General features: G+C 47.6%; 1 protein-coding gene across 1 annotated transcript in view; it reads right to left on the bottom strand.

Annotated features, from left to right (window-relative positions):
- Positions 1–592: 592 nt before the first annotated feature.
- Positions 593–10490, bottom strand: part of MAB21L3 (mab-21 like 3) — a 42723-nt gene continuing 32825 nt past the window's right edge. The window contains exon 8 of the transcript XR_002480341.1: positions 593–667. The gene's annotated coding sequence lies outside the window, so the exon portion shown is untranslated. The remainder of the gene's footprint in view (positions 668–10490) is intronic.

Here is a 10490-nt window from a genome sequence, read left to right as displayed (position 1 = left end):
GAGTGTGAATCCTGAGCCGGCATGGTTCTGCATGCTTTGTATGGACTGTGTCATTCAGTGTTCCTGGCCACCTTCTGAGACAGGTCCTCCTCTTAAGCACATGTATTAGGTGAGGAAACTGAGGCACAGAAAGGCTTGTTTCAGGCCACATAGCGACTAAGCGATGGGGCCATCATTTGAACGTCCAAACATCTAGCTGGGAGGCACAAAGTCCTTGGGCGCGGCCCTCAGCCCCTCTCCAGCTTCAGCTCCTGACACTCTCTACCTTGTGTCCCGCTAACAGCCTCTGGGTCCTCTTCCTCTCTCTGTCTCTGTCTCCCTGTCTGGGCTGTTTTCTACCCCCTCCCCCATTTCAGCACACCCTTCTCCTGCTCATACTTACTTCTCTTTTCAGGTTAATTTCACCTGCCACCTCTTCTTGGAAGGCTCCCCTTATCTGCACTCCCGAAGTCCCCAAGGCTGAGCCTGGTGCCCCTCTTTTGTGCTTCCATACGTGGAGGGCCCTCCCCGCCCCCATCACCGTACACACTGCACTTGCCTTGTGGTGCATTCATTTTCTCCCACACGTGACTTTTGTCCCCTCGGGGCAACAGTGAGCTCTTCTCCAGCATGGTGTCACCAGCACCCGGCAGTACTTGATCGTTGCTTGATGAATTGTGACCTTCACCTGTAAAGGGCCACAGAAGAAATGCGGACTCTTTCACTTCCTCGCCTCCTCTTGCTCCCAACCCTTTAAAAATACAAAACCATCCTTAGCCCGAGGATCACACAAAAAAAAGGCCTGTGCCAAATTGTACCTGCAGTTCACAGTTTGCTGGCTCCACTGTCATTGGGTAAGAGATTTTGAAACAAAAATATCATTAGTCAAAGGAATTTGGTGATTTTCATGTGAGAGCCATACTGTCATTTCAAAAAGGGGGGGTGGGGCGGTGGATGTTTTAATGGTTGTCACAGTGACTGGGAGTAGCAGGTGAGCCCCACTCGGTGCCCAGAAGCTGGGGATGCTAAGCATCTGGCAATGCTCAAGGCAGGCCCCCAGAGCGACTCCCCGAGGAGCACAGCCTGACCATTTGATGCTTCTCTCTCACTGCTTTCTGGTAGCAATGAGATTGCCTTGGGGATTCACTGAAAGAAAAGACAGTAGAGAACCAAATCCTTCTCAGAGCCAATTATTTAGGTAGTAAAGACAGGAGAAATGAGAATATAAGCCTTGAGGCAAGGACTCTCTTCGGTTCTTCATGGGATTCCTGGCACAGTGCGCAACACACACAGGCCTCCATGTCTGTTCATCTTGCCCATCAGTGCTGCTGAGGCTTGGCAGAGGGTTGCAGTGCCTCAAGACCTGCTGTGGCTGACTGGGTCTTCTGCAGTCCGTCCCAGAGCAGGGCAGGCCCTGAAGAGCTGGAAGCTCACCTGAGGAGCCTGAATGGAAGCAGGGATCCCTTAAAATGGGTCATAATCTGTCCTGAGTGGGCCAGATCCATCTGTAAGCCTGACCCCAGCTGAGTTTGCAGGGGCATGAAGCTGTGTGCCGGCAGCCTTCATTGAAAAGGCATCACCAAGCCACAGGCAACACGCAGTGGGGAGGTTTAGTTAGCAGTCAAGCTGGTAAGCCCAGAGCAGCCTACAGAGCTGCCTGCTGGACTCCCCCTTTCTCCCTCACTTCATCCCCATTATACATCTGGAGTTTATGCATACACCGCTATTTAAATAACTTAGGTAAAACCTCACATTCTCTCCTCATAAAAATGAATCCAGTATCAGTCTGAAACCATTACTCAAATGCTTGTAGGCACTTTAGAAAAATGTACCACTTAGTACGAAAAGGTTCATTCTTCCTTTCGAATAGCTTTGACCATAGTCTCCTAGGCCATAGAGACCTTAGTTAGAACTGGATACAAAAGGTTGAAACTGCTTCTAGTCCCTATAAGCCATGGACTTCTTCACTCTCTTGGAGTCGTTATTTCCCCATTTGTAAGGCCAGAGTGACTGATCGCTGCCCAGCCTTTTTTCTGGGGGCGATTCTGGTAATCTGAAAGAGATGTGGCCCGTTAAAGCCTTTTATGAACTATAAAGCACCATGAAAAATATAAAATCCCTTAGGATGTCTTGTTTTTGCATAAATCAGAATCTGGTCCTTCCTAAAAATTTCTTGTGCCTTAAAATTATTCCTCTTTAGAACAAACTAGTTATTTGCATGAGAAAACAGGTCATATAGACCTTTCATTTTGGGGCCAGATGGTAGGTACCAAGATTAGCTCCATTTTCATAGCATCATTTGGAAATTCCATGGTGGGATTTCGCAGTATCTTTTATTTCTTCATGCAGTACATCTCCATATCAAGGGTTCTACATCTGCCCAGCTGTACTAGGTGCTAAGATTGCTGTCTTATCTTCCCCATGTTGTGGCCACCCCGAGAGAGTTTATGTAACTTGCCCCCCAAAATTCAATGAGAAGTCAACCATTTCTTAAAATTTTTTTCTATAAAATTAAATCTAGTTATTTTAATCTTTGCTAGGAGACTTAAAACATATTTCCTTCTTGTTAAATCACCAACATATGCACAATCAGTCTTCAGTAAAAAACAAAATATGCAAGTGCAAAGTAAATTGACGGGAGAAATGCAAATTCAAAAATCTCAGAAGCATTGCTTTTAGTCTGTTTTCTTATGTGCTGAGAGCAGACCCTGCAAATCAGGTTGTGCAGAAAAATGGGAAAGAAGGTGAAATATGACTGACAACCCCAGAAAGAATGAAGAAGACGTGGTTATGGATCCCCTGGAATTCGTTCTCTGTGGTTGAGCAATCCTGTGTCTCCAGAGGATGGGAGCTATTTTTATCTCATATGAACCCCTCTGTTCCTTGATGTAGTGAGCCCAAGCCCTCAGGACAGGAGCAAATATTTCTCTCCTACCACTTGCCATTCCATTCTCCTTTGGCTTCAGTGACTCTAACATTCCCCTGACTTCTATAGGCCTGAGAGGCCCAAATCTCAGAGCTGATTCAGCTCACGTCCACAACCTGGCCGCATGCTCCGGGGTTGGCCAATGAGTTGCTCTAGGGTTTGGAGTCCTTAACTTCCAAGTTCAGCTCAGTTTCTGATGAGGCAGAAGGACAGACCATATCTGTGAGGTGGCAGGATACGAGAGAAGTAGAATACTCTTTTGCTGTTAGCTTTATTTTTGTCACCCACCTTCCCTTCTGCTGGCCCAGAAAACACTACTTGTTTCTCTACAGGCTTTGGGAGCTGCCTTCAATTTCTGGAAGAGTTCGGTCCAGTCCGTCTATTAGGTCACTCCCCCAGACACGTGTGAATTCAGCAGGCCAAATGCACCACGTGGTAGCAGGCTCAGTGGGGCATCATGGGAGAGTGCCCAAGGGCAGGGTGTACTGCCCTGGCCAGGCAAAGTTCCCTCTAACCAACATGGTGCTACCCTAAGATCTTCACTTTGGAAGTCCTACCTATTCTCAAAGCCCAGTTCACACCTTTGACCTTGATCACCTGGGCGGGAAAAGACTGACCCCCCCCCCCCCATGGCAGCCCTTCTCTGCACCACGTAGAAGCTTCTTATCACTGACCACCATGCATCCCATTTGTTTGCATGAGTGTCTTAGTTTTCCTCCTGAGCAATCAGTTCCTTGAAGGAGGCTGGATCTATGTCTCATGCAGCCTTACACTCCAAACAACACCTAGCCTAGTGCTTTGCACACACGAGGTGCTCAGTAAATTATTTCATTTCTAAAATAATGGCTTCTTTAGATTTTTACAACTTTCCTAAGTTTAATGGTTATAAAAACATATGTGGGGAAATCTCTAAACACTTGAAAATTAAACAAAACATTTACAAACAATCCATTAGTTAGAAAGCCTCGAGGAAAATTAGAAAATATTTTCAACTCAATGAAAATAAAAACATAAAATATCAAAACTTATGGGATGTACCTAAAGCAGTTAGAAGAAAACATCAATGCTTATATTAGAAAAGAAAGGTATCAGATTGATCATCTAAGCTTATACCTTAAGAAATTAGAACAGGAAGAGCAAAATCAGGACAAAGCAAGAAAAAAAGGGGGGGAGTACAAAAGAAGGGCAGATATCAATGAAATGATAAATAGAACAATAGAGAAAACCAATGAATCCAAAAGGTGTTTCTTTGAAAAGATCAACAAAATCGATAAACATCTAATAAAAAAAGGAGAAAAAACACAAATCACTGATATTAGGAATGAGAGCCTACAGGTGCTGTAGACATTAATGAGGTAATAAGAGAATTATTGCAAACAACTCTACACACGAATCTGACAATTTAGATGAAATGGACTAATGGACTAATTTCTCGAAAACCACAAATTACCAATTCAGTCATGATGACAAGGGTTATCTGAATAGTCTTATCATGATTAAAGACATTGAATTCATAGTCAAAAAACCTTTTTTTTTAAAGATTTTATTTATTTATTTATTTATTTGAGAGAGAGAATGAGAGAGAGAGAGAGAGCACAAGAGGGGGGAGCGGGAGAGGGAGAAGCAGACTCCCCGCTGAGCAGGGAGCCCGATGCGGGACTCGATCCCGGGACTCCAGGATCATGACCTGAGCCGAAGGCAGTCGCTTAACCAACTGAGCCACCCAGGCGTCCCAAAAAACCTTTTAAAAGAGAAATCTCCAGGCCTGTGTGGTCTCACTAGTGAATGCTCACAAACATTTCAAGAAGTAAGAGCAAGGGGTGCCTGGGTGGCTCAGTCAGTTAAGCATCTGCCTTCGGCTCAGGTCATGATCCCAGGGTCCTGGGATCGAGTCCTGGGATCAAGCCCTGCGTTGGGCTCTCTGCTTGGTGGGGAGTCTGCTTCTCCCTCTCCCTCTGCCTGCCGCTCCCCCTGCTTGTGCTCTCTCTCTCTCTGTCAAATAAATAAATGAAATTAAAAAAAGAAGAAGAAGAAGAAGTAAGGGCAAATAAGGAGGAGCACTCCCCAGCTTGTTTTAGCAGCCAGCATTATCCTAAGACCAAAGCCACACAGCGACAACAGAAAACTTTAGATCCATATCCCTCATGAACATAGATGCAAAAATCCTCAACAAAATAGTAGCAAATTGAATCCAGCGATATATGAAAATAGTAATGCATCGTCTAAATGTCCTTTAATGAGTGAATGGGGCAATGATACTCCTCCATATTCTCACTGTGGTGATGGTTACACAAATCTGTACATGTGTTACAATGCACAGAACTGTACACACACACCAGGCAATTTTACCGTATGTCAATTTCTAAAATAAAGTTTAAAAATGGGTGTGTTTTGTGTGTGTGTTAGCTCTCTGGTAATGGTCACCAGCTTTTGTACAATACCTTTGCCAAAGTGCTTTCAAATACATTTCACATAATTTTCTCACCAACAATCACATGAGATGTGTGTTATTGTTCTCATTTTACAGATGGGGAAACTGAGTCTTAGAGGGGGGGAATGTCTTCATGTGTACTAAGGAGCAAGCTATGCCACAGGTCGAGGTCCTCAGTGCAAAGTCCCTCTCAGCAGAGTTCCTGTGAGCTCTCCTCTGGCTCTCTGCTTGGACCCCAGATGGTGGTGGCAGGGAAATTCTGTGTACCTCCTACCCCCATGCCACCCCCTCCCATGGAAAGTGAATACAGAAGCAATTGTGCCCAAGGCCAGTGGCTGCCAGGACCTCACTGCAGAAGGTTTTCATGAGTGAGAACTTGCAGCACATGGAAGCTATGGCAAGCTCTTGTCTACAGCAGCTAATCTCCGGAAAGCACGGTGTTCAATCCACCACAGCAGAGACTTCCCCCACTCTCTAGGTGCCTGCTGTCCAGAGGGTTTCTTTTCCTTCTGTGGTGACCTTTTCTTCTGTAATCCCCTAAGGGTAAGGTATTCTACCAGGTTCCACGTAAATGGGGAGGTGGAATGGAAGAGCAAGAATGAAGACGGCTAGAAGATTCCATTCAATTTTCTTCAATTCCCTGCAACTTTAAGACAGTTATCTGCGATACCCTCTACTCCCCATCCCTGCTCTACCCCAAAAAGCACATGTGTGTTAAGAGAGGAGGAGAGAGCAGAAACTGGGGGAGATGCCCTCTGGGGCCCTAATTGATTGAGGTGGTCAGGAGGAGTGAGTGAGGTGCCAAGAATACACCAATGAAAAATGCACTAACGACAGATTGTTATACACTTGTATATCTCTCCCCTTCTTTCAATTCAGTTAATATTTATCAAATATCTGAAGGGGTGTATGTGTCCACGTAATTGCTTATATCCCCTCTCCATCAGAGTAGATCTTGATGGTCAAGAGCCATTTGAGGGGACTTAATTTTTAAATGGGATAACAGTTCAAGATGCCGCAGGAACTTTTGTCAAAACTCTGGAACCCATCAGGAAAGTTTGGACAAGCAAGGGGCAAGTTTATCTCCCAGTGGCCACCAGTGCAGACCTTACCCTTCTGCGATTACATCTTTTTGGAGTGATATCCTGCTTCAAAAGCTTGATTCTGGCTGCAGCATCCTGAGACTGAGTCATTCCTTCCCATTCCAACCCCACTGGAGTCAGTCTGGCATGGGGACTGCAGGGATGAGTGAATTTCAGGAGGCACTGAAGATGTAGAACGGAATCTGAGATGCTGCTGCAAAGGAGCAGTGGGCTAAGGGGGAAGTTTGCAGCACCTTTGCAATCGATGTTTGGTGAGTAGAGACTGTAGGCAAGGCACATTTCATGTGCTGGCATGAGCAAATCATGGCAAGGAGCACGGAATGACTTCATTTTATTTTGTCCGGGAGCATGAGGCACCAGGGCATGCTTTTTAGGGAAGGCAACTGTGTGTCTCCGGTGCTTGCATCGACAATCCCTAATGGTTGGAAGAGGGGCAATCCTAGGAGGACATATTTTAGGGAAGAGTAAGAAAGACCCAGTTGCTTTTCAGGCAGCCTAAGGTTACCCTGGGAGCCTAGTATTCTTTCTTCCTTAAGGACCCCGAATGGTAGATTTTGAAATAATATTAAAATATTCCTATCTCCAGCAGCTTTCCTTTTTCCTCCCCTCTAGGGAGCAGATAGCCTGTCTTAGTGTTCCCCAAACAAAGCCAGGAAAAGGACCTGGGGTAATCCGGAATCCATTTTATGGTTACGGGCTGCTTTATTTCAGTCTAAGAAGCAATTTCTCACACGCTGTCTTATCTGGTTTTCCAATTTCCTGAGGCAGGTTTTATGATCCCCGTTCTACAGATGAGGAAATCAAGGCTCTGAGAGATTAGGAATGTGCTCAACTTCTCTCAATAATTATATGGCAGAGCAGGGACTAATTCCCGGGTCTGTCTGTGCAGCGCCCTCCCATGTCCTCTGTCGCCTCTCCTATATGGAGCGAGGTTCTCAAACTGAACGCTGTCTCTAGGGATTGCGAAAATGACACCCGCAAGATGAGAATTTCCTTTTACTTCAATTCTGAATTTAACAAGTGAAGACCTTAGTAGGTGCTCCACTGCTGGCCAGGAGTATTTGTTGAATGTTTCCCAAATTCAGCCCTGCCTTCCTCCCTCCCTTCCTTCGCCCCTTCTCCCAAACGCATACTGAGGCACTGCAACCCACAAGTCATGGTGTTCGGCATCGTGGAAGTTACAAAGATAAATGAGAGTCAGATTCTTCCTCCAGGCGCCTTACGAGGTCGTATTTAATCACAAATAGGCATGTTACAGTAGACCATAGCAAAGTCAACGGATCCAAGGGCTCCTCTGTTGTACTTATGGGAATCTAGAATATCCTTGTTTGTTTGCTTATATTCTGTGGCCATCACAGGCAAGCTCCCTGTGAGTAGGAACACATCTCTACTCACCACTGAATTCTCAGTACCTGGAACAGCACCTAGGACACAGTTGGTGCTCAGTATCTGTTGACTGAATAAATCAGTGAGAAATTGAACCTTAATGGGGGTCTCCTAGAAAGTTGCAAGGAGAAATGAGCATGTGTACCAGGCCTTGATGAAGAGGGAGGTGTTTTAGCAGGTAAGGTAGCTACGTGTGTTCCAGACAGAACGTGAAGAGTGTGGCACTGAGCTGCGCTGAAACATACAGTACATGTGGGAGGGAAGTGAGGTTGGGCCTGTATCATGCAGGACCCAGATGGCAGCTATTTGCTGGGCTGGCCGTGGGAGACCATCCAAGTGTCCGTAGTGGGAAGAGACTGGCCAGACCCATGGGTTAGTGGACAGACCTGGCATGGATCAGAGTGGGAGTGACAGGAAGGAGGCTGTTGGGGGTATTTGAGGTGGCAGCAAGAGTCCAGGTGAGAGGTGACTGAACTCAGCAGAAGTTGGGGGACTAGGAACAGAGGGCACTTCACAACCGGAATGTTCCAATCTCAGGGAGTGGATGAATATGGAGGTTGAAGGACAGAGGGAATTGAAGAGGATACTGAGGGGGGCACCTGGGTACTAGGAAGAGGAGCCAACCATTTCCTTAGGACATCTCATGCTTGAGTGCCCATGGGATGTCTGGTAAGAATGTCTAGCCACCTATCAGAACGTTGGAGAGATGGGTATGGCCTGACAATGTCAGCCCTTCTCATCTGCGGGTCAAAAATACCCAGTGGAGCTAGCTTGTGGGATTACAGGCTGCAGAGCATTGGCTTTGGAAGGGGCCTTGGAACTCACTCCTCTTCTGAGGCCCAGAGAGGTTGAGTGACCTGCCCAAGTTCACACAGCCAATTGACCTCCCTAATTCTTATAGGAGGTCAATTATCTTTTAGGTGATTCAAATATTAAAATTGAAAAGTTGCTAACTTGCATCTCTCTCTGTGCAAAGCTGATTAGGGAACTACAGTAATGAAATAAAGCAAGTGATCTCTGTTGGTGAACATAGCTGCCACCCACATGAGAGCAAGGTCCTAAAGGAATCAGGTGCAGGATGGGCGGTCGCTTGGATTTTGTTTTTTGTTTTTAGTATGCTTTTGTCCCCTTGGGTCTCCGGCATTCAGCACCCCATGAGGGCCACAGCCACAGATGATCAACTTGCTTGAGCTCTGAAACCATACCCTCTCAAACTTCCAAACTCCCAGGAGGTGGAGGAAAGAAAACCAAGGCCTGTACCGTACCCCAAATTCCTTTCTTCCTCACCTAAATGACATTGGTCTCGCTCTAAACTCTAGGACTTTTAAGAAAAGCAAACAAAACCCCAACCACATGCCAAAGGTCATCTGGCCTGCGGTGAGAATGAATGATTAACTCCTATGAAAGAGTGAGTTTTGAGGATTTTTTTTTTTTTATAGCGTTCAAAGGTACAACTTGAAAATGTTAGCCCAGGGCAAGTTCTAAGACAGCTCCTTCCCCCATCCCATGTGCTCCACCCAATCCCCTTTCCCTCAAGGACCACGATCCGCGTCCATGTGAGGAGTGAACCCTGCCAAGGGCAGAAGGTGTGGGTCATTCCCTCTCCCTTGGCCCCTGAGGGCTCATCTGACTGCAGAGGGGGCAGGAAGGCTGAAGCTTCTACCTGGAAGGCCCGGTCTGCTTTGTCTCCATGCATCTCTCCCGGCCCCTGTACTGTGAGAAATTCATTACGACAAAGGCACAAAACATGGCTTCCCCTGCAGCCAGCAGGGTGAACTTGAGGGAACTCCTTTTTCTCTCTGAACCTCCAAATGCTCGTCAGCAAAATGGGTTTACGATGCCTACCTACCAACGACATAAGATAGAGCAGAAAGTACACAAAAATGTGCTTGGTGCATAGGAAGGATCAGCACACCTTGGAGTCCTTTCCTTTCCTGGAGCATCCCCTTCCCTCCTAACCCTCCTTCCCAGACGCCTCGGGGCTTCTCCTTAGGGGTCTGTAAGGACAAGGGATTATAGGAGCGCGGTCTGCCTTTTCTCTTCCGCAGCCCGTCCACTCTTGTGGGGAGGCGCTGGGCGCCCAGCAACGCACGGATGTGCCGCGGTCTGCTGGGGGGGCCTGGACACCCATGGTGCAGTCAGAAAAGAGGGGGCCCCCGGGAGCACGCGGTCAGCCCGGTGGGTCAGAAGGGCCTTTCCAGGCGCCAGGTGAAGCGACCGAGGACCCCAAGGGCGCAGGGCTCTGCGGGGGGCGGGGGGGGGGCTTGCTGGCGGGACTGCTCAGGCAGGTGGCATTGCCTGTGCGCAGGGTCCGCAGGAGAGGAGCCGCGGGCGCCCCCTGCCGCTCCGCAGTCATACAGCACTGAGCGCGGCTGCAGACCTCTCTCCCCAACGCAGCCCCAGGACTCTCCGCACCCCGCCCCCGCAGGGTGAGGGGTGCACCCGTGCCCCACCCCCACTGCTCCTCCTCACTCAGTCAAGAAACCATATCCTGGTCACCAAGGCCACAAGTCACTAATGGTAGCCCCTGGACAGAGAGAGTCAAGGGCAGAGAGCTTTCCTGATGTCCCTTGATCCACACTGTGGGCAAGGAAGAACCTCTGGGAGGGAGGAGGAGAGGGGAGGGAAGGGCAAGCTGAGAAGGTGTCATGATCCCAGCAGCGCA

The sequence above is a fragment of the Neomonachus schauinslandi genome, chromosome 4 (genome assembly GCF_002201575.2).
Source record: "Neomonachus schauinslandi chromosome 4, ASM220157v2, whole genome shotgun sequence".
Taxonomy (NCBI): domain Eukaryota; kingdom Metazoa; phylum Chordata; class Mammalia; order Carnivora; family Phocidae; genus Neomonachus; species Neomonachus schauinslandi.
This window is presented reverse-complemented; position numbering and strand designations above follow the sequence as displayed.